The following is a 25854-nucleotide window of genomic DNA, read 5'->3' as shown; positions in this document are numbered from 1 at the left end:
ATCTGAAAATTCCAGGAATTGGTTCCAGTTTCAGGTATAGGTGGATCTAGGTGCTCAAATGACATCACAAATGTTCTCTTTCTTTTCTCTAGTTTCTTCTTTGTTGGTTTCTGACATGCTTCCTCTACATGAAGATCTCCAGCCACTCCAGGGTAACACGAACGTTTCAGCTTATGATCTCAAAGGGAGAAGGACCTTTCCTCTAGCAGCATCCATATTTATCCCCTTTCCAAAGATCTCTGATGAGCCCTGTTTGGATCACGTGATCTTTCCTGGATCAATCACTGTTTCCAGGAGCTATATCCCCTATGGTAGAAGAGACAGGGGAAGCTGCTTGACTACTCTATGGAATCCTGACCATTGAGGATGGGTTAGACCCACAGGTGTGCTCAGAAATGTTAACAACCTTTTCTGCCGAAGGGGGATGGAGGCCTGTGATTTGTGTTATCTTCTGATTTTTATGGTGCAGCCACTCCCAGTATGGCTGATGTCAAGCTGCCAACATGATAGTACTGAAGATGAGGTTGGGAAGAGATGCTTGGTAGTGCACCATCATATATTAATGGTATTTTCTCCAATGAGATAATAGCAGATGCAAGTAACCTCGAGTATAGACAATTACAAAGGGAAATAAAATAATTAGAAAGTGATGAGTTTCCAATAATTATTATCTTTTTTCTATAATTTATTTCAATTTATTTCATTGTAAGTTTATGTAACTTAGTTTTTAATAATGGCTTTGTTTAACAACTGACTCACAAACTTCCTGAAAATTTAAGTCACCTCTCTCAAGCTGGTACAAGCTAGGTCAGGCACACTGGAGGTTAGAACCTGACAGGGCTGGAAGAGAGTAGTATGTTCACTGTAGCTGCCATTTCCCCTCCCACTCCTGGTGGAGACAATATCAAATTCACTCCTGAGTGGTGCTTCAGGTGGCTTTTCAAGGTTGAAGGATATTAATAGCTTAACAGTAGGTCCTTATAGATAACCTGGCCTGCAGCTACTTGCTTTTGAAGCATTGTCCAGTAGGGCTCAGATGTGGGAATAGAGGACTTCTAGCCTGTAGGCATAAAAGTACAGTTCACTGTCAGTTTCTCAGTAAAGAAAGATAGGATTACTTTATGTCAGTCCTAAATGCATTTCACAAAATTTAAACTAAAAAGAAACATAACCTCTTGCTGGTGCCCACTTTGTCAGAGTGAAAGGTTGCCTGTTGACAATTGTTCACTATAAAGGTTCATGAGGAGGAAGGAATATTGAACATGTCCCTAGTCATCCTTTCTCTATTGTTTGCAGAATCTCACTTGTTTTGAACTTACTGGGAAGGAGTAATACTTTGCACTCACCTTTTGCCCTACCCTGGAAGCTTCTTTCAGCTTATAGGGGCCTGCGGCTGGAGGCAGGGGGATCAGTGAGGAGCCTGCAGCATCAGTCCAGGTGAGAGATGATGGAGGCCTGAGTGTGAGCATGGAGGTGGGGGTGAGAGATGATGGAGGCCTGAGTGTGAGTGTGGAGGTGGGGGTGACATGATGGAGGCCTGAGTGTGAGCATGGAGGTGGGGTTGACATGATGGAGGCCTGAGTGTGAGCGTGGAGGTGGGGTTGAGATGATGGAGGCCTGAGTGTGAGCGTGGAGGTGGGGTTGACATGATGGAGGCCTGAGTGTGAGCGTGGAGGTGGGGGTGAGAGATGATGGAGGCCTGAGTGTGAGCGTGGAGGTGGGGGTGAGAGATGATGGAGGCCTGAGTGTGAGCGTGGAGGTGGGGGTGACATGATGGAGGCCTGAGTGTGAGCATGGAGGTGGGGTTGACATGATGGAGGCCTGAGTGTGAGCGTGGAGGTGGGGTTGAGATGATGGAGGCCTGAGTGTGAGCGTGGAGGTGGGGGTGAGATGATGGAGGCCTGAGTGTGAGCGTGGAGGTGGGGTTGACATGATGGAGGCCTGAGTGTGAGCGTGGAGGTGGGGTTGACATGATGGAGGCCTGAGTGTGAGCGTGGAGGTGGGGTTGACATGATGGAGGCCTGAGTGTGAGCGTGGAGGTGGGGTTGAGATGATGGAGGCCTGATTGTGAGCGTGGAGGTGGGGTTGAGATGATGGAGGCCTGAGTGTGAGCGTGGAGGTGGGGTTGACATGATGGAGGCCTGAGTGTGAGCGTGGAGGTGGGGTTGACATGATGGAGGCCTGAGTGTGAGCGTGGAGGTGGGGTTGAGATGATGGAGGCCTGAGTGTGAGCGTGGAGGTGGGGTTGACATGATGGAGGCCTGAGTGTGAGCGTGGAGGTGGGGTTGAGATGATGGAGGCCTGAGTGTGAGCGTGGAGGTGGGGTTGAGATGATGGAGGCCTGAGTGTGAGCGTGGAGGTGGGGTTGAGATGATGGAGGCCTGAGTGTGAGCGTGGAGGTGGGGTTGAGATGATGGAGGCCTGAGTGTGAGCGTGGAGGTGGGGTTGACATGATGGAGGCCTGAGTGTGAGCGTGGAGGTGGGGGTGAGAGATGATGGAGGCCTGAGTGTGAGCGTGGAGGTGGGGGTGACATGATGGAGGCCTGAGTGTGAGCATGGAGGTGGGGTTGACATGATGGAGGCCTGAGTGTGAGCGTGGAGGTGGGGGTGAGAGATGATGGAGGCCTGAGTGTGAGTGTGGAGGTGGGGGTGACATGATGGAGGCCTGAGTGTGAGCGTGGAGGTGGGGGTGAGAGATGATGGAGGCCTGAGTGTGAGCGTGGAGGTGGGGGTGAGATGATGGAGGCCTGAGTGTGAGCGTGGAGGTGGGGTTGACATGATGGAGGCCTGAGTGTGAGTGTGGAGGTGGGGTTGAGATGATGGAGGCCTGAGTGTGAGCGTGGAGGTGGGGTTGACATGATGGAGGCCTGAGTGTGAGCGTGGAGGTGGGGGTGACATGATGGAGGCCTGAGTGTGAGCGTGGAGGTGGGGGTGACATGATGGAGGCCTGAGTGTGAGCATGGAGGTGGGGTTGACATGATGGAGGCCTGAGTGTGAGCGTGGAGGTGGGGGTGAGAGATGATGGAGGCCTGAGTGTGAGCGTGGAGGTGGGGGTGAGAGATGATGGAGGCCTGAGTGTGAGCGTGGAGGTGGGGTTGAGATGATGGAGGCCTGAGTGTGAGCGTGGAGGTGGGGTTGACATGATGGAGGCCTGAGTGTGAGCGTGGAGGTGGGGGTGAGAGATGATGGAGGCCTGAGTGTGAGCGTGGAGGTGGGGTTGACATGATGGAGGCCTGAGTGTGAGCGTGGAGGTGGGGTTGAGATGATGGAGGCCTGAGTGTGAGCGTGGAGGTGGGGGTGAGAGATGATGGAGGCCTGAGTGTGAGCATGGAGGTGGGGTTGACATGATGGAGGCCTGAGTGTGAGCGTGGAGGTGGGGGTGAGAGATGATGGAGGCCTGAGTGTGAGCGTGGAGGTGGGGGTGAGATGATGGAGGCCTGAGTGTGAGCGTGGAGGTGGGGTTGACATGATGGAGGCCTGAGTGTGAGCGTGGAGGTGGGGGTGAGAGATGATGGAGGCCTGAGTGTGAGCGTGGAGGTGGGGTTGGGGAGGTGCCTGATGGCAGACTTCAGCCAGAGCAATGGCCCAGAGACCTCACTTTTAGCTAAAAGAGCATAGGCTGGTGATATGCATGCTTAAAAAATGTAAACCGTGAGGGAATAAATGTACTCCATAGTCTAGCAAACTTAATATATTTCTTGGGAAAAGCTACTTAACAACAAGAACTGAAGAAACTGTTTCATAACAAAAGTCAGATCCACTCCACCCGCCAACATGCAGCAAAAAAAGTCATTTATACTTGGGGATGTAAAAAAGAATGAAGCATTATTTTACTGGGGATATTTTCAGTAGGTAAAGTTAAGAGAATTCAGTAGGTAAAGAATTAATGCGTACACAGAATGTGGTATATCTCACTAAATTTGGGTGTTCGGGGATGATTTATTATCTACAAAATATCTAGTAAAGGCCATCACTCAGACATTAATTCCATTTTAGAGTCTGCAGTCAAAGAAAACTCCTAGGGCAGCTTGCTTAAAAAAGAGTAAGCTGCGTTGCTTTCCTCTTGCATGGGCTGAAACCATCAAACCATTTCTTCTATGGAAATTGAGTCACCTTTTCATCTGGAGAACAAAGTGGTCAGGCAGGGACCAACCTAAGGTATAAACGCAAAAAGTCACCCAGTGTTTCTGCCAGAAGCAACATGGCTCCAGCTAAATAATGTTCACCTGATCTGTATTAAAGACAAGTTGAAGGACAAAAGAATAATCGTTTGAATCGTTTAGTGCCTTTGAGAAACTGTCGGAAGTCTTTCTATGTCAATCAAAAGCACTACGATGTACATCACTGTGCACCATCAGCAAATACCCTTCGGATGCACCCTAGAACTACCTTTACAAAGTGAAACTTTTTGAGAACATTGGAAATATGCAAACGTACTAGTAACATTTAACAGACCAATGACTGAATTTTTAAAAAGTGGCAGGTGTCTATTTCCATAGGTCTTATTTACTTCCAACAAATTAATGAATTAGCATCAATTTTCTATTTTCAGATTTGGGTTTGGGACGTAGTTGGATATTAGCACTACTGTATGTTTTGCTACAACTGTCACTGTTCGTACCAGGCAATGTCTTAGGACTTTACAAATACTTTCCCTGGAAGATACATGATCTATTTCACAGATAAGATTACTGAATCTTAGAGAAGTTAGGTAACCTTCAATGTTAGGAAGGGTCTTGAACCACATGCCCCACACTAGAATTTATGTTCTTAATTTCTACCTTCTATTGGTTGCCCTGTTAAGTAATAATGCTGCTCAATATACATGGTATACTTTACAGTTTGTAAAGTGCTTTGCTAAACGTTATCTAATTTGAGCATAATTCCCCAAATGCGGTAATTTAGAGTTGTCCTTAGTCCCTGCAGTATTCACTTTAAATATTGACCTCCTTTATTCATAGAGGAAAACCAAAATGATTGAGGCCCAGAGTAAAGGCCACATCTACAATCTCCCTGAGATAAGGTTGTTTTTACAGGGCTCTCGCTTTTTTTTTTTTAATTATTATTATACTTTAGGTTTTAGGGTACATGTGCACAATGTGCAGGTTTGTTACATATGTATCCATGTGCCATGTTGGTTTGTTGCACCCCTTAACTCGTCATTTAGCATTAGGTATATCTCCTAATGCTGTCCCTCCCCCCTCCCCCCACCCCACAATAGTCCCCGGTGTGTGATGTTCCCCTTCCTGTGTCCATGTGTTCTCATTGTTCAATTCCCACCTATGAGTGAGAACATGCGGTGTTTGGTTTTTTGTCCTTGCGATAGTTTACTGAGAATGATGGCTTTATCTCCTTCTCTGATCTCTGTAAAACTGTCTGCCTTGTGAGCCGAGATCGTGCCACTGCACTCCAGCCTGGGCGACAGAGACTCTGTCTCCGAAAAAAAAAAAAAGAAACTGTCTGCCTCATTTGGTAACACACCCAGCTATTAGGCGCCACTAATTGCCAGCTGATTGCTATATTATTTCAACAATGCCCTGGGGCATAGATTACTCTGTGGTTTAATCCAAGAGGTAGTTTTTGAGGTCAGTGTTTGAGGTTTCTTCTGACTCCAGTAGGGCTCTTCTTAGCTGTCTCTTTCCCTGGTTCTCCCTGGTGAACTAGCTGGCCTATGGTTTAGCTGATTGCTATTAATTGAGAAGAACCACCAGCCTTGTCTTATTTTTTTGGCACCAAAATCTCCATTGTTTCTGAAAGTGCCCTTAGGCCTGAAATTTTTCTCTGTTTCAAATTAAGTCATTTCCTTTGGGGGTCTGCTTCTCACCCTGGGCAAAATCCCTGAGCCACCACTCAAGGCAGTGGGTGAGGCACTAGTCTTTGGTCTTCTCGGTTTGCCCCTATTGGTGTGAAACCTCTGCCTTCTGACTGAGCTGGGGCAAGGGCAATTGAGGCCTCAGGATTCTTGGCCTGATGAGCATGGAGGGTAGAGCTCTGTGCTATGAATGGAGGTTGGATGGAAGAAGGGAGCCCCTGATTTCTTGACTGCACTCACCAGGAATTTAACTTCTTCAACTGGAGATGGCAGCCTGCTTCTCCTGGTGAGTTACACCCTTGGTTTAGGACTTGAGAGGAGAGGGACCCCCATCTTCTTGGCCACAGCTGCCCAGGGTGGATGAGAGGGATGGGAGCTGAGCTGGATGGGAGACAGAGGGGGGTTGTGGTTCAAGTCACAGACTCTTGCAGTTCTTACTGAGTTTTAGTAGATTTCCTTGAATAAATGCTACTTCATTTGCTATATGCCCTTAGGACAGTTTTCAGAGACTTTAAATGGTTGGTTGTTTTTTTTTTAAATAGTTTTACCAGGTAGGCTTGTTTCACCGGGGAATAGGTCTGTAGAATTCACATTGCTATCCAGGAAGTGAAACTCCTCAGTACAGGCCTACTGTGGAGATATTTCAGGTTCAGCTCCAGACCACCACAGTGAAGTGAATATTGCAACTAAGCAAGTCACGCATGGTTTTTCTTTGTTTGTTTCTCAGTGAATATAAAAGTTATGTTTATATTATACTGTAGTCTGTTAAGCATATAATAGCATTGTGTATACATATACATATGTTTATTAAAAATACTTTATTGCTAAAAATGCTAACAATCACCTAAGCCTTCAGTGAGTAGTAATCTTTCTGCTGGTGGAGTGTCTTGCTTTGATGTTGATGGCTGCTGAGAGATAAGGGTGGTGGTTGCTGAAGACTGGAGTCGCTGAGGCAATTTCTTTAAATCAGACAACAATTAAGTCTGCCACATTGATTGACTCTTTCATGAACAATTTCTCTATAGCATGCAATGCTGTTTGATACCATTTTACCCACAGCATAACTTTTTGTTAAAAAAAATTGGAGTCAATTTTTTGAAATCCTGCTACTGCTTTATCAACTAAATTGATGTAAAATTCTAAATCTTTTTGTTGTCATTTCAACAATATTCACAGCAACTTCATCAGGAGTAGATGGCATCTGAAACAACCACTCTCCTTGCTTATCCCTAAGAAGCAACTGCTCAGCTGTTAAAGTTTTATCGTGAAATTACAGCAATTCAGTCACATCATCTTCAAGCTCCACTTCTAATTCTAGTTCTCTTTGCTATTTCCACCACATCTGCAGTTACTTTCCCCCAGCGAAGTCTTCAACCCCTTCAAGTCATCCATGAAAGTTGGAATCAACTTCTTCCAAACTCATGTTAATGTTGATATTTTGACCTCCTCCCATGAATCATGCATGTTCTTAATGACATCTAGAATGGTGAACCCTTTCCAGAAGGTTTTAAATGTATTTTCCACAGAACCATCAGAAGAATAACTGTCTATGGTATCTATAGCCTTATGAAATGTATTTCTTTAATAATAAGATTTGAAAATTGAAATTTCTTCTTGATCCATGGGATGTAGAATGAATGTTGTGTTAGGAGACATGAAAATGGATTTCATCTCTTTCTACATGTCCATCAGAGCTCTTGGGTGACTAGGTGCACTGTCAATGAGCAGTAGTATTTTGAAAATTTTTTTTACTGAGCAGTAGGTCTTAGCGGTGAGCTTCACACAGTCAGTAAACCATGCTGTAACAGACATGCTTTCATCTAGGCTTTGTTATTCCATTTATAGAGCACAGGCAGAGTAGATTTAGCATGATTCTTAAGAGCCCTAGGATTTTCAGAATGGCAAATGAGCATTGGCTTCAACTTAAAGTCATGAGCTCCATTAGCCCCCAACAAGAGAATCAGCATGTTCTTTGAAGCTTTGAAGACAGGGATTGACTTCTCTCCAGTTATGAAAGTCCGAGATGGCATTCCCTTCCAACAGAAGGTTTGCATTAGTCCATTCTCATGCTGCTAATAAAGGCATACCCAAGACTGGGTAATTTATAAAGGAAAGAGGTTTAATTGACTCACAGTTCAGCATGGCTGGGGAGACCTTAGGAAACTTACAATCACGGCAGAAGGGGAAGCAAACACATCCTTCTTCACATGGCAGCAGCAAGGAGAAGTGCTGAGCAAAAGGGAGAAAAGCCCCTCAACCATCAGATCTCGTGAGAACTCACTCACTATCACGAGAACATCATGGGGGTAACCACCCCCATGATTCAATTACCTCCTACTGGGTTTCTCCCATGACATGTGGGGATTATGGGAACTACCAGTTAAAGATAAGATTTGGATAGGGACACAGCCAAACCATACCAAGGTTGTTTCATCTACAATTAAAATCTGTTGTTTAGTGTAGCCACCTTTATCAATGATCTTAACTAGATCTTCTGAGTAACTTATTGAAGCTTCTGTGTCAGCACCTGCTGCTTCAGCTTGCACTTTTATGTTATAGAGAGGGCTTTTTTTTTCCTTAAACCTCTTGAACCAACCTCTCCTGGCTTCCAGATTTTCTTCTGCTATTTCCTTACCTCTTTCAGCCTTCATAGAATTAAAGTCAGGGCCTTCCTCTAGATTAGGCTTTGGCTTAAGAGAATGTTGTGGCTGGTTTGATCTATCCAGACCACTAAAACTTTCTTCACATCGACAATAAGGCTGCTTTGCTTTCTTATCATTTGTGAGTTCACTGGAGTGGCACTTTTCATTTCCTGCAGGAACTTTTCATTTGGATTCACAACTTGAATTAGCTGTTTGGGGGCAATCCGGGCCTAGCTATCAGCTTATCTGGTGTTTTGACATGCTTTCCTCACTATGCTTAATTATTTTTAGCTTTTGTATTTATTTCCTGAAACATAATGTTTGTACATATTTATGGGGTACATGTGATATTTTGATACATGCACAGAATGTGTAATGATCAAGTCAGTTTACTTAGGACATCCATCACCTCAAGCATTTATCATTTCTTTGTGTTAGGAACATTTCAAATACTTTCTTCTAGCTACTTTGAGATACCCAACGCATTGTTGTTAACTATAGTCACCCTAATGTGCTACCAAACATTGGGACTTATTTCTTCTATATTTCTTGTTTTAATGTTTGTACCTATTAATCTACCTCTCTTTAACCACCCGTACATTCTTCCCAGCCTCTGGGAACTATCATTCTACTCTTTGCTTCCATGAGATCAACTTTTTTAGTTTCCACATATGAATGAGAACATACAGTGTTTGTCTTTCTGTCCCTGGCTTATTTCACGTAACATAATGGCCTCCAGTTTCATCATGTTTTTGTAAATGACAGGATTTCATTTCCTCTAATAGCTGAATAATATTCCATTGCATATATATACCATATTCTCTTTATTCATTAATCTGTGGATGGACACTTAGGTTGATTCCATATCTTTGCTGTTGTGAATAGTGCCGTAAAACACATGGGAGTCTTTGATATACCAATTTCCTTTCCTTTGGATAAATAGTCATGGTATCATTGGATTATATGGTAGTTCTATCTGTAGTTTTTTTTAGTAAATCTCCATACTGTTTTCAATAATGGATGTGCTAATTTACATTTCCATCAACAGTTGTATAAGAGTTCCCTATTTTCTGCACCCACATCAGCATCTGTTTTTTTTTTTTTTTTTTTTTGCCTTTTTGGTAATAGCTATTTCCAACTGGGGTAAGATGATATTTTATTGTGGTTTTAATTTACATTTCCGTGATTAGTGATTTTTTTCATATATCTGTTGGCTGTTTGTGTATCTTTTTTGATAAATGTCTATTCAGATCCTTTGCCCACTTTTTAAATGGGGTTGTTTTTATGCTGTAGAATTGTTTGAGTTTTTAAAAATATATTCTGAATATTGGTCTCCTGTTGGATGAATACTTAGCAAATATTTTCTGTCATTCAACAGATTGTCTCTTCTCTCTGTTGATTGTTTACTTTGCTGTGGAGAAGCATTTTAGTTTAATGTAGTCCCATTTGTCTATTGTTTTTATTGCCTGTGCTTTTGAGGTCTCAGCCATAAAATCTTTGCCTAGAGCAGGGTGTTTCCCCTGTTTTCTTCAAGTAGCTTTATAGCTTAGATTTTTACTGTGAAGTCTTTTATCCATTTTGGGTTAATTTTTACATATGGTGAGACACAGAAGTCTAGTTTCATTCTCCGCATATGGATACCCAGTTTTCCCAGTACCACTCATTGAAGGGGGTGTCCTTTCCTCAGTGTATGTTCTTGGCATCTTTGTTGAAAATCAGTTGGCTGTGTTTTGTAGTTTTCCATGTAGAGGTCTTTCACCTCCCTGGTTAAATTTAGTCCTAGGTGTTTTGTTTGTTTTTATGCTATTATAAATGGGATTACCTTTTGTTTGTTTCTTTTTTTTAAGCTTGTATTCTATATATATTTTTTATAGTTTAAGTTCTGGGGTACATGTGCAGAATGTGCAGGTTTGTATTATAAAATATTATAGGTATACATATGCCATGGTGGTTTGCTGCACCCATCAACCCATCATCTACATTAGGTATTTCTCCTAATGCTATCCCTCCCCCTGCCCCATCCCCCAACAGGCCCCAGTGGGTGGTGTTCCTCTCTCTGTGTCCATGTGTTCTCATTGTTCAACTCCCACTTATGAGTGAGAACATGCAGTGTTTTGTTTTCTGTTCTTGTGTCAGTTCATTGTTTGTATATAGAAATGCAACTGGCCGGGCATGGTGGCTCATGCCTGTAATCCCAGCACTTTGGGAGGTGGAGGCGGGTGGATCACTAGGTGAGGAGTTTGAGACCAGCCTGGCCAACATGGTGAAACCCTGTCACTACTAAAAATACAAAAATTAGCTGGGTGTGGTGGTGGGTGCCTGTAATCCCAGCTACTTGGGAGGCCGAGGCAGGAGAACCGTTTGAACCTGAGAGGCAGAGTTTGCAGTGAGCCAAGATCATGCCATTGCACTCCAGCCTGGGTGACAGGGTGAGACTCCGTCTCAAAAAAAAAAAAAAAAAAAAAAAAAACAAAAGAAGAAGAAAAAAAGGAAAAAAGAGAAAGGCAACTGACTTTTGTAAGTTTATTTTGTTTTTTTTTTATGGAGTCTTCAGGTTTTTTTAAATATAAGATCATGTCATCTGCAAAGAGGGAAAATTTGACTTCTTTTCTAACTTGTTTGCTATTTCTTTCTTTCTGTTGCCTAATTACTCTGGCTAGGACATCCAGTACTATGCTGAATAGGAGTGGTCAAAATGGGCATCCTTATCTTATTCTAATTCTTAGAGGAAAGGCTTTCAGCTTTTCCCCATTCAATATTATGTCAGCTGTGGGTTTTTCATATATTACCTTTATTATGTTGAGGTATGTTCCTTCTGTTCCTAATTTATTGTAAGTTTTCACCATGAATGAATGTTGAATTTTATGAAATGCTTTTTGTGCATCTATTGAGATGATCACATGGTTTTCGTCCTTTGTTCTGTTGATGTAATGTATCCTGTTTATTGATTTGCATATGTTGAACCATTCTTTCATGCCTAGAATAAGTCTCATTTGATCATGATGTATTATCTTTTTAAAGTCTTGCTGAATTTGGCTTGCTAGCATTTTGTTGAGGATATTTGCATCTGTGTTCATCAGAGATGTTGGTCTATAGTTTTCTTTTTTTGTTTTGTCCTTGTCTGGTTTTGGTATCAGGGTAATGTTGGGCTTATAGAATGAGTACAGAATAATTCCCTCCTCTTCCATTTTCTGGAATAATTTGAGAAGAATTATGTTAATTCTTCTTTTTAAGTTTGGTGGAACTTGGCAGTAAAGTCATCTGTTCCTGGACTTTACTTTGTTGGGAGAATTTTTATGACATTCAGGTTTTCCATTTCTTTCTGGTTCAACCTTGGTAGGCCTGCAGGAGGAGTACACAGGTGTCATCAGTGGTGGATGAGGCAGGGTAATCTCCAGGTCCCCAGATAATGCACTTGGACACTGGAGGAGGGTGGCATTAGATGGTGTGGGCCTATCCTCAGGCCCCCTGATGGTACATATAGCACAAGCCATGATGTGCAGGGTGGGTCAATCCCTAGGCCTCTAATTAATATGCTTGGGCAATGACAACAGGCATTTTGGATCCATCAGGCCTCCTGATGGTGTATGCACATGCCCAGCATGACAAATGGGGTTAGGTGATCTCTAGATGCTTGGGTGGTGTGCTTGAGCACTGGGAGGGATGATGCTAGGCAGGATGGGTCTGTCCTCAGGCCTCTCAATGGTGTGTTCAGGTTGGGCTGTAGTGGGCAGGGCAGGATGATCCCCAGGCCTCTGGATGGCATGTTTATGTGCAGGCAGCAGGAGTTCTGGGTTCATTGTTAGGCCCCCTGATTGTGTGTGCACACAGCCAAGGTGAATGATGGGTGAGGCTGTCTCCAGTCCCCAGAGGATATGCTCAAGCAATGGGGGAGGTGGCTGGGTGGGACAGGCCTGTCCTCAGGTCCCCCAATGGTGCCCATGGGCCTAGGCTATGGTGATCCCTAGGCCCCCAGACAGCATGCTCAGGAGCCAATTGCAGATGGGCTGAGTCTTTTGTCAGACCTGATAATGTGTGTGTGTGCCCAGGGTGATGATGGAATGAGATGAGGTGATCCCCAGGTGGCATGCTTGAGCTGTGGGAGAGGTGGTGGTAGGCAGAGAAGGCCTGTCCTTAGGTCCATCTGATTGCATACATTGGCACAGGCTGTGGTGGGTAGGGATAGGCAATCCCCAGGCCTCTGGGCGGAATGCTTGGGTAGTGGTGGCAGCAGCAGCAGCAGGTGAGAAGAGCCTGTGCTCAGGGCACATGCAAGTGCATGGCAGCACTGCTGCTGAGGGAGCGGGGTTGCTATTAGTGGTAGTGGCCTGCAGGCTGGTAGTTCTCAGGCTCTGGAGACCACTTGCTTTGACTGCCTTTGTCCTCATGGCAGCCTCCCTGGTACACTGCACCACTCTTTCCCCAAGGTGTAGGACATTGTATGGGCTAGCATGCCAGAGACCCAGCTGCACTGCTGGGTCCTGTAGCTCTCTGGGTGAACACGGGGGTATATCAGTGGAGATGCAGGGGCTATTGGGCCCTAGGGCAGAATACAGTCTGGTGGGAGGTGGGCTCTCAAAATGGCATCATGCTGCAGCTGCTTCATTCTTGGGAGTTATGTGAGACCTAGGGTGAGCTCCCTCTCTGGAGCAATGCTGTCATGTAGACTCCAGGTAGTTTCTTATGCTAGTCTCAGGGCTGGCCTGTGAGGATCAAGGGGCTTTCCTGTCACAAAGGTTGCAAGATTTGGCTGTGGGAATATGGACCAGTGGGGATCTCTCAATCATCATTTCCCCACATTGGGGAAAATCTCTGGGCTCCCAGCCAATCCCAGCTGAGCCAGCTGCCCCACTTTTCTCTCCTTGTGTGCCTCAGGTATTTCCTATCACTTCTTTGCTGAATTCCAGTGTTCTTTTAGATGCTCTATTCAAAGTGTGATGATCTACTCACTGTTTTTGTTTTTCTTTGTGGAGGATGTCAGTGCCTGGTGCCTCCAGTCAACCATCTTTAAGTGCTACCCTCACAATGATTGTTTTGAGTGGGGACATTTCTACCTTTTGATTTAAAGTGAGAGATGTGTGACTCTTCCTTTCGTTTGAATACTTAGAGGCCATTGGAGGGTAATTTATTGACCTAATTTCAATATTGTTGTGTCTCAGGGAATAGGTAGGCCCAGGGAAGGGGAGCGAGATGGGGTAATGAATGGTTTGTGGATCAGTCAGAACATATACAACATTTTTGGGCTATTTCTTTTCTCTTTTTTTGTTTTGGAGATGGAGGTCTCATACTTATCACCCAGCCTGGAGTGCAGTGACATGATCATGGCTCACTGCAGCCTCAACTTTCTGGGCTCCTGTAATCTTCCTATCTCAGCCCCCCAAGTACCTGGGACTATAGGTGCATGCTACCATGTCTTGCCAACTTTTTGTATTTTAAGTAGAGACAGGGTTTCACCAGTTGCCCATGCTGGTCTTGAATTCCTGGGCTTGAGGGATCCACCTGCCTTGGCCTCCCAAAGTGCTGAGATTATAGGCATGAGCCACTGTGCCCAGCGTAGGTCTTTATCTCTAAATCGATTTAATTGTTTTCAAGAAAACCCTCTCAGATAGCTGTCAGTACTATCATAAAAATGGAATTTGTAAACATAGATTGCATGCTCAACAGATTTCTGGATTTTATATCTCCTTTTTTTTTGTAAAGATAATTTCAACTTTCATTTTACATCCAGTGGGAACATGTGCAGATTTGTTATCTGCATATATTGCATGATGCTGAGGTTTGGGGCACGACTGATCCTGTCATCCAGGTACTGAGCATAGGACCCAGTAGTTTTTCAACCCTTGCCCCGCTCCTTCCTTATCCCCTCTAGTAGCCCCCAGTTTCTATTATTGCCATTTTTATGTCCATAAGTACTCATTGTTTAGCACCCACTTATAAGTCAGAGCATGTGGTATTTGGTTTTCTGTTCCCATGTTAATTTTCTTATGATAATGGCCTCCAGATGCATCCATATTGCTGCAAAGAACATGATATCATTCTTTTGTATGGCTGTGTAGTATTCCATGGTGTATATATATCATATTTTCTTTATTCAGTTCATTGTTGAAGGGCATTTAGGTTAATTCCATGTCTTTGCTATTGTGAATAGTGCTGGAATGAACATATAAGTTCATGTGCCTTTTTGGTATAATGATTTATTTTCTTTTGGATATATACTCAGTAATGGAACTGCTGGGTTGAATGGTAGTTCTGTTTTAAGTTATTTGAGAAGTCTCCAAGTTGCTTTCCACAGTGGCTGAACTAATTTACATTCCCATCAACAGTGTATAAGCATTCCCTTTTCTCTGCAGCCTTGCCAGCATCTGTTGTTTTTTGACTTTCTAATAATAGCCATTCTGACTGGTATGAAATGGCATCTCATTGTGGTTTTGATTTGCTTTTCTCTGATGATTAGTGATGTGGGGCATTTTGTTATATGTTCATGGGCCACTTCTACGTCTTGAGAAGTGCCTGTTCATGTCTTCTGCCCATTTTTTAATGGGGTTATTTGATTTTTGCTTGTTAAATTAAGTTCCATATAGACTCTGGATGTTAGACCTTCATCAGATGCACAGTTTGCAAATGTTTTCTCCCATTCTATAGACTGTTACTCTTGATAGTTTCTTTTTCTCTACAGAAGTTCTTTAGTTTGATTAGGTCCCACTTGTCAATTTTTGCTATTGTTGCAATTGCTTTTGAGGACTTAGTCGTAAGTTCTTTCCCAAGGCCAACGTCCAGAATAGTGTTTTCTAGGTTTTCTTCTAGGATTCTTACAGTTTGAAGTCTTACATTAAATCTTTAATCCCGAGTTAATTTTTATATATGGTGAAAGGTAGGTTTCCAGTTTCATTCTTCTGCCTGTGGATAGCCAACTATCCCAGCACCATTTACTGAATACTCTTTTCCCCACTTGCTTATTTTTGTCCACTTTGTTAAATATCAGATGGCTGTAGTTTGTGGTTTATTTTGGGGTTCTCTATTCTGTTTCATTGGTCTATGTGCCTCTTTTGTGCCAGTACCTTGCCATTTTGGTTACTGTAGCCTTATAGTATAGTTTGAAATTGGGTAATGTGATGCCTCCAGCTTTGTTCTTTTTACTTAGGATTGCTTTGGCTACTCTGAATTGTTTTTAGTTCCATCCAAATTTTAGAATAACTTTTGTTTTCAGTTCTGTGAATAGTAATACTGGTAGTTTGATAGGAATAACATTGAATCTATAGATTGCTTTGGGCAATATGGCCATTTTAATGATATTGATTCTTCCTATCATAAGCATGGAATTTTTTTCAATTTGTTTGTATTGTCTGCTCTGCCCTTCCCTTCCCTTCCCTTCCCTGTCCTGTCCTGTCCTGTTCTGTCCTGTCCTGTCCTTTTTTTCTTTTCTTTTTTTGACAGAATCTCACTCTATTGCCCATGCTGGAGTGCAGTGGAACAATATTGGCTCACTGCAACCTCTGCCTTCAGGGTTCAAATGTTTCTTCTGCCTCAGTGTCCCTTGTAGCTGGGACTACAGTTGTACACCACTGCACTCAGCTAATTTTTGTATTTTTTGTTAGAGACAGGTTTTTGTCATGTTGGCCAGGCTGGTCTAGAATTCCTGGCCTTAAGTGATCCATCCGCCTTGGCCTTCCAAAGTGCTAGGATTATAGTCATGAGCCACCATGCCTGGTCGTCTATGATTTCTTTTTATCAGTGTCTTATGGTTCTCCTTGCAGAAATCTTTTATCTCCCTGGTTAGATGTATTCCCAGGTATTTTTTTGGTAACTATTATAAATGGGATTACATTCTTTATTTGGCTCTCAGTTTGAATGTTATTAGTGTATAGATTTGTTACTGATTTTTGTACATTGATTTTTGTGTCCTGAAACTTTACTGAAGTTGTTTATCAGTTTTGGGAACCATTTGGTGGAGCCTTTAGGGTTTTCTAGGTATGAAATCATATCATCAGTGAAGAGAGATAGCATGACTTCTTCTTTTCCTATTTGGATGCTTTTATTTCATTCTTATGCCTGATATCCCTGGCTAGGAATTCCAGTACTGTGTTGAATAGGAGTGGCAAGAGTGGGCAGCCTTGTCTTGTTTTCATTCTCAAGGGGAATGCTTCCACTTTTTGCCCATTCAGTATGATGTTGACTATGGGTTTGTCATAGATGGTTCTTACTATTTTGTGGTATGTTTCTTCAATGCCTAGTTTCTTGAAGGTTTTTTCATGAAGCAATGTTGGATTTTGTCAAAAGCTTTTTCTGTCTATTGAGATGAGCATATCTTTTAATAAACAATAATTAATAATAGTTTTAATTCTGTTCATGTGGTGAATCACATTTATTGATTTGAATATGTTGAACCAACCTTGCATCCCAGGAATGAAGCCTCTTTGACCATGGCGAATTAACTTTTTGATGTACTGTTGGATGCTGTCTACTTGTATTTTGTTGAGGATTTTTGCATCTATGTTTATCAGGGATATTGGCATGTAATTTTCTTTTTTCATTATGTCTTTGTGAGGTTTTGGTATCAGGATTATGCTGGCTTCATAGAATGAGTTAGGGAGGACTCCCTCCGCTTCGAGGTTATGGAATAGTTTCAGTAGGATTTGGTACCAGCTCGTCTTTGCACATCTGGTAGAATTTGGCTATGAATACATCTTGTCTAGGGCTTTTTTTTTGGTTGGTAGGTTTTCTTAAATTGTAGATTCAATTTCAAAACTCAATATCAGTCTCTTCAGGGTTGCAATTTCTTCCTGATTCAATCTTGGGAGATTTTGCATTTCTAATAATTTATCCATTTCCTCTAGATTTTCTAGTTTGTGTACATAGAGGTATTCATAATAGTCTCTGAGGACCTTTTGTATTTCTGTGGAATTGGTTGTAATACCACTGTTGTCATTTCTGGTTGTGCTTATTGGCATCTAGTCTTTTTTCTTTGTTAATCTAGCTAGGGCTGATGTGGTTTGGCTGTGTCCCCACCCAAATCTTACCTTGACTTGTAGCTCACATAATCCCCATGTGTTGTGGGAGGTTCCTGGTGGGAGGTAATTTAATCATGGGCGCAGTTACCCTCACGCTGTTCTCATGATAGCAAACAAGTCTTATGAGATCTGATGGTTTTATAAGAAGGTTTCCTCCTTTTGCTGGGCACTTCTCTGTCCTGCCGCCCCGTGAAGAAGGACATGCTTGCTTCCCCTTCCACCATGATTGTAAGTTTCCTGAGGCCTCCTCAGCCATGCTAAACTGTGAGTCAATTAAACCTTTTTCCTTTATAAATTACCCAGTCTTGGGTATGTCTTTATTAGCAGCATCAGAATGAACTAGTACAAGGGCCTATTAATCTTGTTCATCCTTTCAAAAAACCAACTTTTGGTTTAGTTGATTATTTGTATGGATTTTTGGATCTCAATTTCATTCAGTTCAGCTCTGATTTTAGTTTTTTTTTTTTTCTGCCTGCTTGCGGTTAGTTTGTTCTTGTTTTTCTAGTTCCTATAGTGTGATGTTAGATAATTAATTTTCAATCTTTCTAACTTTTTGAGGTAGGTGTTCAGCACTATAAACTTTCCTCTGAACACTGCTTTTGTTGCATCCCAAAGATTTTTAGTATGTTTTTTCTGTTTTAATTTATATTAAATAATTTTTGATTTCCCCTCTAATTTCATTGCTTACCCAAAAGTCATTCAGGAGATAGTTTGTAATTTCCATATAATTGTGTGGTTTTGAGAGATCTTCTAGATATTGATTTCTATTTTTGTTCCATTGTTGTCCAAGAGTATGGTTGGTATGACTTGATTTTTTTTTAATTTATTGAAACTTGCTTTATGGCCAAACAATGGAGTCGATCTTGGAGTGTGTTGTATGTGAAGGTGAGAAGAATGTGTGTTCCATGGTTGATGAGTGAAGTAGTCTACAGATGTCTATCATGTCCAATTGGTCAAATGTTGAATTTAAGTCCAGAATTTCTTTGTTAGTTTCCTGCCTTGATGTTCTAATAGTATCAGTGCAGTGTTGAAGTTCCCCACCATTATTGTGTGGCTGTGTAAGTCATTTTGTAGGTGTAGACACACTTACTTTATTAATCTGGGTGCTCCAATGTTGGGTGTGTATACATTTAGTACAGTTAAGTCTTGTCGAATTGAACCCTTTATTGTTACATAATACCCTTCTTTGTCCTTTTTTTTTTTTTTTTTACTGTTTTTTACTTTTTTTTTTTTACTGTTGTTGGTTTAAAGTTTGTTTTATCCGATATAAGAATGTATAAGACCCTTGCTTTTTTTTTTTATTTTTTTCCATTTGCATGGTAGATTTTTCTGCAACCCTTTACTTTGAGCCTATGGGTGTTTTTACATAATGAGTCTTTTGAAGACAGTAGATGGATGGATCTTTTTTAAAAAAATCCAACTTAACCACTCTGTTCCTTTTATGTGGAAATATAGACTATTTACATTCATTACATCCAATACTAATTTACATTAATATTTATATGTGAGGCTTTGATCCTATTGTGACATTGTTTTCTGGTTGCTTTGTAGTTTCTATCGTGTGGTCCCTCCATACAGTCTGTGGGCTATGTACTTAAGTATGTTTCTGTGGTAGCAATATTGTTCCATTTTTTTCATTTTTAGAGCCCCCTTAAGGATCTCTTGTAAGGCTGATCTTGTGGTAACTAATTTCCTTAGTGTTTGCTTATCTAGAAAACATTTTATTTCTCCTTCACTTATGAAGTTTAATTTGGCAGTATATGAAACTCTTGGCTGGAATTTCTTTTCTTTTAGAATGCTGAAAATAGGCTCCCAATCTCTCCTGGCTTGTAAGGTTTCTGCTGAGAAGTCTTCTGTTAACCAGATGCATTCCCTTTGTACATGATCTGACCTTTTTCTCTAGGTTCCTTTAAAAATTTTTTCCTTATTGTTGACCTTGGACAGTCTGGTGACTGACTATATGCTTTGGTGGTACTCATTTTGTACAGTATCTCACAGGTGTTCTCTGGATTTTTTGTATTGGATGTCTACCTCTCTAGCAAGATTAGGGAAATTTTCATGAATTAGTCCCTCAAATATGTTTTCCAGGTTGTTTTCTTTTCCTTTGTCTCTCTCAGGAATGCCAATATTTGTAGGTTTGGTTGATTCACATAATCCCATATTTCTCAAAGACTTTGTTCATTTTTTAAAGTTCCCTTTTCTTTATTTTTCAGAACCTGGTCTTCAGGTTCTGAAATTCTTTCTTCTGCTTGGTCCAGTGTATTGACACTGCTTTTAATTGTATTTTGAAATTCCTTAAGTGAGTTTTTCAATTCCAGAAGCTCCGGTTGATTTCTATTTAAGGTGTTTATTTCTTCCTTCATTTCCTGGATTGCTTTAGAAGTTTCTTTGTGTCAACTTTGTCTTGCATCTTGTTGAGCTTCCTTGCAATCCATGCTTTGAATTCTTCATCTGTCATTTTTGCATTTCCATTTTAGTTAGGGATCACTGTTAGAGAGCTAGCATGATACTTTTGTGTTGTCACTATATTCAGATTATTCATGGTGCCAGAATTATTGTGCTGGTTCCCTTTCATCCAGAGACACTTGCACTTTATATTTTTATAATTATTTTCTTTTGGGTAGAATTTTTTTTGTTTTTCTTTCTTTCCTTATATTATCGTTGAGGTTTTTCCCTTTCTCTTTGCCCTCCTCCCTAGGGGTTGTTACAGTAGAAAATACTGAATAGGATCTTTCTGGTTTGTTTCTATATTCCTATGCATTTCTGTTGACAGTTTTTTTTATTAGGCTGTGTAGTTCTACCTACAAGCTGGTAGATTGTGCTTATAGGTAAGAGGCAGCTGTGGCCAACATAGCTGAGTGTATATTTGATATTTGCTTACTGGGAAAAGCTCTCTGTTGCTTCAGGCAATGGCCTGATGTGTGGAGTACACAAGAGGTCTGAGCTCCCTGCTTATCCCCCAGGGTTGGGGGAGGGGAGTGCAAGGCAGGTGGAGCTGGACATAGCAGGTCTGCTTACATGTCCACTAATGATAGGCACAAGCACCAGCACTGAGGGAGAATCCAGTTGGGTGGCCACCAAGTGACCAGAGGTGTGTCTAGGCCTGGAGCTAGGAAACATCCTTGGCCCAAAGTTCTCTGGATGGGAATGTGTGGTGGCCTAAACTCCTAATCCAGGAAAGCGGGTGCTCCAGATGTCTGGAGATCTTTCCAGATGTGGAGCAGAGAGGGCCACCCTGCACCAGGATCTCTGCAGAGAAAGGGTGGGGCAGCTCAGGCTGCTATTCTAGGTGAACAGGTGCTCTGAATGCCTCTGGAGATCTGCCTGGGTGTGGAGCGGAAAGGGCCCCATTGTACCATGATCTGTGTCCATGAAGGGTGGGGCATGTCAGGATTCTGGTCCTGGTAAGCAGGTGCTCTGAATACCTGGATTTATGCCGGGGGGCAGGGGATGGAGCAGAGAGGGTCCCACTGTACCACAATCTCAGGAGAGCAGCAGGCTGTGACACCCTGGCATATGCAGATTGTTTCTAGGTCACCAAGGCTGCAAGTCTTGTCACCAGGAAAACCTGCAGCTGTAGCAGCTCTCCTATTGCCCCAGGCCTGTGATGGGGGAGAGCACAATTCCGGTACCTACTTCTGAGGAGCTTTCTATATTTCTGGCTGTAGAGGCCCTTACCTCCCTCCAGAGCAAGTACTCCAATCCCTAGCCCTAGACTAAAATGCCTGCATAGCCACACTGCTGGGTCACCAAAGAATGGTTGACTTTGTTTGTGTGTGGATTTAACAGGGTATCCTCCTCTCAGTCCCAGGTCTGGGAAAACGATTGCAGCTTTTCCTGGTGTCTTCCTTTCACAGCATCTCCAAGCCTCTCTCCAAGTTAGCTCCAGGGCTTGTGAGAAACAAAGTGCTCTCCCTCAGCTCCAGTTGCTTGAACACCCAGTGGAGAGGTGAGTCACAGAGGGAGGTTCTTTGCTTCTCTCATGTACTGGGGCTTCACTTACTTTTATCAGCTGGATGCCATCACAGGGGCTGTTTATGAGTTCTCCTCCCTAGGATTTGGGGTGTCTGTCATGGTTCTGGTGGATTCCCATTTTCCTTCTTTTTTTTTTTTTGAGACAGAGTCTCGCTCTGTTGCCCAGGCTGGAGTGCAGTGGCGCAGTCTTGGATCACTGCAAGCTCCGCCTCCCAGGTTCACGCCATTCTCCTGCCTCAGCCTCTCCGAGTAGCTGGGACTACAGGCGCCCGCCACCACGCTCGGCTAATTTTTTGTATTTTTAGTAGAGACGGGGTTTCACCGTGGTCTCGATCTCCTGACCTCGTGATCTGCCCGCCTCGGCCTCCCAAAGTGCTGGGATTACAAGCGTCAGCCACCGCGCCCGGCCTCCATTTTCCTTCTTGAATTAAAGCTCACAGAGTTGACCTTTATGCACTATCTTGCTTTGGTTGTGGTTTGTGGTACTCCGAAACAATTACAGTAGTAACATCAAAGACCACTGATCACACTAGCAGATATAATAATAAAAAAAGTTTGAAATATTGTGAGAAGCACCAAAATGTGACACAGAGACATGAAGTGAGCACATGCTTTTGAAAAAAATGGCACTGATAGAATTGCTTGGCACAGGGTGGCCACACATCTTCAATGTGTAAAAAAATGCAACATCTGTGAAGTATAATAAAGTGAAGCACAATAAAATGAGGCATGCCTGTACTAGTGTTCGCATCTCCGTTTTACAGATGAGACATCTGAGGAACAGATAAATCTGACTTTCCTGAGGTTTCCTAGTAAAAGGTACAGCTGGAATACAAAGCCAGGCAGTTTTGGCCCTTGAGTTTGTACCAGGCCAAAAGGAAGGAAACTTTTGCAAGAAATGGCACATGGAAATCTTCAGGTGGAGGAGAGGATCCAGAGCAAATAATTCTTAGGAACTGTAATAAAAGTTTTGCTGCCCACCTGGACACTTCTGCACGCTGAGGCCTGTGCCAAGTCATGCTGACTTCTTTGATCAGGCCTGAGGCATCCTGCAGGGAACCTGGGCATGTACCTTTTGGGCATGCCAAAAGGTGGATATGGATTCTGCTAAGCCAGTATTCTGTCCCTCTGTTGGTTGACAATCACCCCACAGAAATCTCTGTGCTTCTCTTTAATTGAGGACTTTGTTTCTGCAGTCAGGGATTTGGGTTTAGCAAAGGTGATTTGGTTCAGATCCTTCATGCAGGCCCTAATTGACAGTGTTCTCCTGAGATGCCTCCCTGCTCAGGCCCCACCTCCCAGGACGTGCCGTAGCCTTGTCTTTCATCATCAACAATGCCCCTGCCCCTTCCTGTGTCTCCCTCTTCCCTCCAGGCTCACAACCTCCTAATGAGAGCACTTGCAGATCCACACAACTGAGCAGTCGTGTTGTCTGAGTGTGTAACACTTTGCTGGCCACTCAGTAGCATCCTTCTGGAGCCTGAAAACCTTAATCCAAACAAATGAAGTCAGTGACAAGAATTGGCTGAAATTTTTTTTGGCATGAGCATAACCTGTGGCACCTACTTGCCTCCCAAATAATATACAATTGACCCTCCATGTCCATAGGTTCAGCATCAGTGGTTGCAACCAACCAAGGATTGAAAATATATTTTTTAAAAAGATACTTGTATCTGTACTGAACATGTACAGTCTTTTTCTTGTCATTATTTCCTAAACAATACAGTACAACAACACTTTATGTAGCATTGACATTGTATTAGGTATTATAAGTAATCTAGAGATGATTTAAAGTAAATGGGAGGACGTATGTAGTTTATATGTAAATACTATGCCATTTGGTGTAAAGGACTTGAGCATCTGTGGATTTTGGTGTCCGTGGGGTGTCCTGGAACCAATTCCCAGCAGATACTAAGGGATGACTGCATCTGCCTACTTTATAGCACTGTCTGGATATTGAATAGCCATCTTGGCAGTGCATGTCCAAGGCTGAACTCTTAATCTTCAGCCCCACATCTGCTCTCCCAAAAGTCTTTCCTTCTTACTCTTATCATCTTTCCTTTCTTCACCACCTGCATCTCATCTGCAAACAAGTCTCCTCCACAACTGTGTTTCAAATCTCCTTCCCTCCAGCTCCACTGCTACCATCATCTCAGGTCACCACCACCTTGCATCTGGACCACTGCAGTGACCCACTTAATTGGCCCCCACCAGGCCCCATCTATTATCTCCTCAGCAGCTAAACATTAAAAAATGTGAATCATATAATACCTCTCCTGTGTACCAGCTTTTCACAGCTTCCCATAGCACTTAGGACAAAAACTCACTTTGTGTCACAGTCTGCAAGGCCTCCTTGGAGCAGCCGGCCCTTGCCACCTCTCCAGCTTGGCCGTGCCTGGCTCTTTCCTTGCTCTCCCATCTAGCCACACTGGCCTTATTTCCATTCTATGCCAAGGCCTTTGCACATGTGGTTTCCTCAGGGCCCCCAGCAATGTCCATGCCCTAATCCCCATAACCTGTGACATCTAATGTGGCATAGCAGAAGGGACTTTGCAGATGTCATGAATGCTACAGACTCTAACCTAGAGAAGCCTCTCTTACCCAGATGGGTCCAGTTAATCACATGAACCCTTAATAGCAGAGAAGTTTCTCCAGCTGGAGGCAGAGTAGAAAGAAGTCAATGAGATTAGGAGCATGAGAAGGACTCAGGCACGATAGCTGGTTCGAGATAGAGGGGACACCTGGTGAGGGGTACAGGCAGCCTCAGGAGTGGAGAGTCCCTCACAACCAGTGAGGAAACCAGACTCAGATCTGCGGCCACAAGCAATCCTTCTCCCCTTCCCCTTCCCCTCCCCTTTCCCCTTCCTGTTTGGGCTGAAGTGCAGAGCTGCAATCTCAGCTCACTGCAGCCTTGACCTCCCGGGCTTAGGTGACCCCCCCACCTCAGCCTCCAGAGTAGCTGGTATCACAGGCGTGCACCACTACACTCAGCTAATTTTTATACTTTTTTGTAGAGATGGGGTTTTGCCATGTTGCCCAGGCTGGTCTTGAACTCCTGCACTCATGTGATCTGCCTGCTTTAGCCTCCCAAAATGCTGGGATTACAGGCATGAGCCACCACACCTGGCACAATTCTGAATAAGCTTGGTAGCTGATTCTTCCCAGAGGCTTCAGATAAGAGGCTGGCCAGTTGGCACTTTGATTTTGGCCTTGTAAGACCTAGAACAGAAAAACCAGGAGAGCTTCCCTGGAGTCTGACCTGTAGAACTACAAGATAACATATTTATGTTGTTTTGACCTGCTTAGGTTATGGTAATTTGCACCGCAGCAATAGAAAACGGATCCAGCCTGGAATGTTATTCTCTTTCCACTACTAGTTTCCTGATGGCACATGCTCCTGCTCACTCTCAGCTATCTCTGATTAGCCCATCTAATCAGATAGCCCATCTAATCAGTAGGTCCACCTGCTATTCTCTCGCTCTTCTTTTTCCTCCTAGCATCAGCCACAATTTGCCATATCTACTTTCTGAGAGGCAGTACAGCATGGGAGAGCTGGTGCAATACTCACATACGCAGACTCTGGAGCTGCTGGGTTCAAAATCTAGCGCATCCTATTTGCTGCTTGTGTGACCTTGGCTAAGTTATTAACCTTTCTGTGCCTTAGTTTCTTCATCTGTAAAGTGGGCATACTACTACTAGCTCAGAGGGTTTTAGGGAGGATGAAGTGAGTAAACATCTGTAAAGCATTTAGAACAGTACTTGACACAGAGCAGGCTCCTGTAATTGTAGTTATTAACTGTGTTTGTGTTTAGTGGCTTTCTAGACTTGGGGTCAGCAAACTACTGTCTGTGGGTCAAATTCAGCCACCACCTGCTTTGGTAAACAAAGTTTTATTAGAACATAGTCACGCCTAGTCATTTATGTACTGTTGATTGTACTTCCATGCTACCATAGCAGAGTTGAGTAGTTATGACCATATGGCTTTCAAAGCCTCAATTATTTATTCTCTGGTCTTCTACAGAAAACATTTGCTGTAAGTGGAAAGCCCCGAGAAGGTTGAGAGCACTTTTGTTTTGTTCATGTCTGCGTCCTTATTTCTTGGAACAGTACCTGGCAAACCATGGGTGCACCATGCAGCAAGTTAAGGTCACCAAAGTGGAATTGCGTATTAAGCCAGTGTCTCCATCCAGGTAAGAAAGAAGGTGGGACCCATCCTTGCTTCCCCTGAGTAGCATGACACTGGTCTCTAGCATGGTGTCGAGTCCCACAGCACCAGGACCAGCGATTCCACTCCACCAGCATTCAATTCCTCTCCTCACCAGCCTCATTAATGCTCCCCTGCTAGGGTGTCTTGGGCTTTAACATTAAGTGCCATTTTTACTTTCTAAATTAAAGCTGCTTTGTAGCTGTAGTTAAT

General features: G+C 43.1%; 1 long non-coding RNA gene across 1 annotated transcript; it reads left to right on the top strand.

The window, feature by feature from the left end:
- On the top strand, nucleotides 1–25637 carry LOC129465285 (uncharacterized). Its single transcript, XR_008651926.2, has 3 exons — nucleotides 1–383; nucleotides 1297–1437; nucleotides 25459–25637. It is a non-coding gene; the product is annotated as an uncharacterized lncRNA (long non-coding RNA).
- Nucleotides 25638–25854: the final 217 nt, after the last annotated feature.

The sequence above is a fragment of the Symphalangus syndactylus genome, chromosome 2 (genome assembly GCF_028878055.3).
Source record: "Symphalangus syndactylus isolate Jambi chromosome 2, NHGRI_mSymSyn1-v2.1_pri, whole genome shotgun sequence".
NCBI classification, from domain to species: domain Eukaryota; kingdom Metazoa; phylum Chordata; class Mammalia; order Primates; family Hylobatidae; genus Symphalangus; species Symphalangus syndactylus.
Note: the sequence above shows the minus strand (reverse complement) of the source record. Positions and strands in the feature narration are given on the sequence as shown.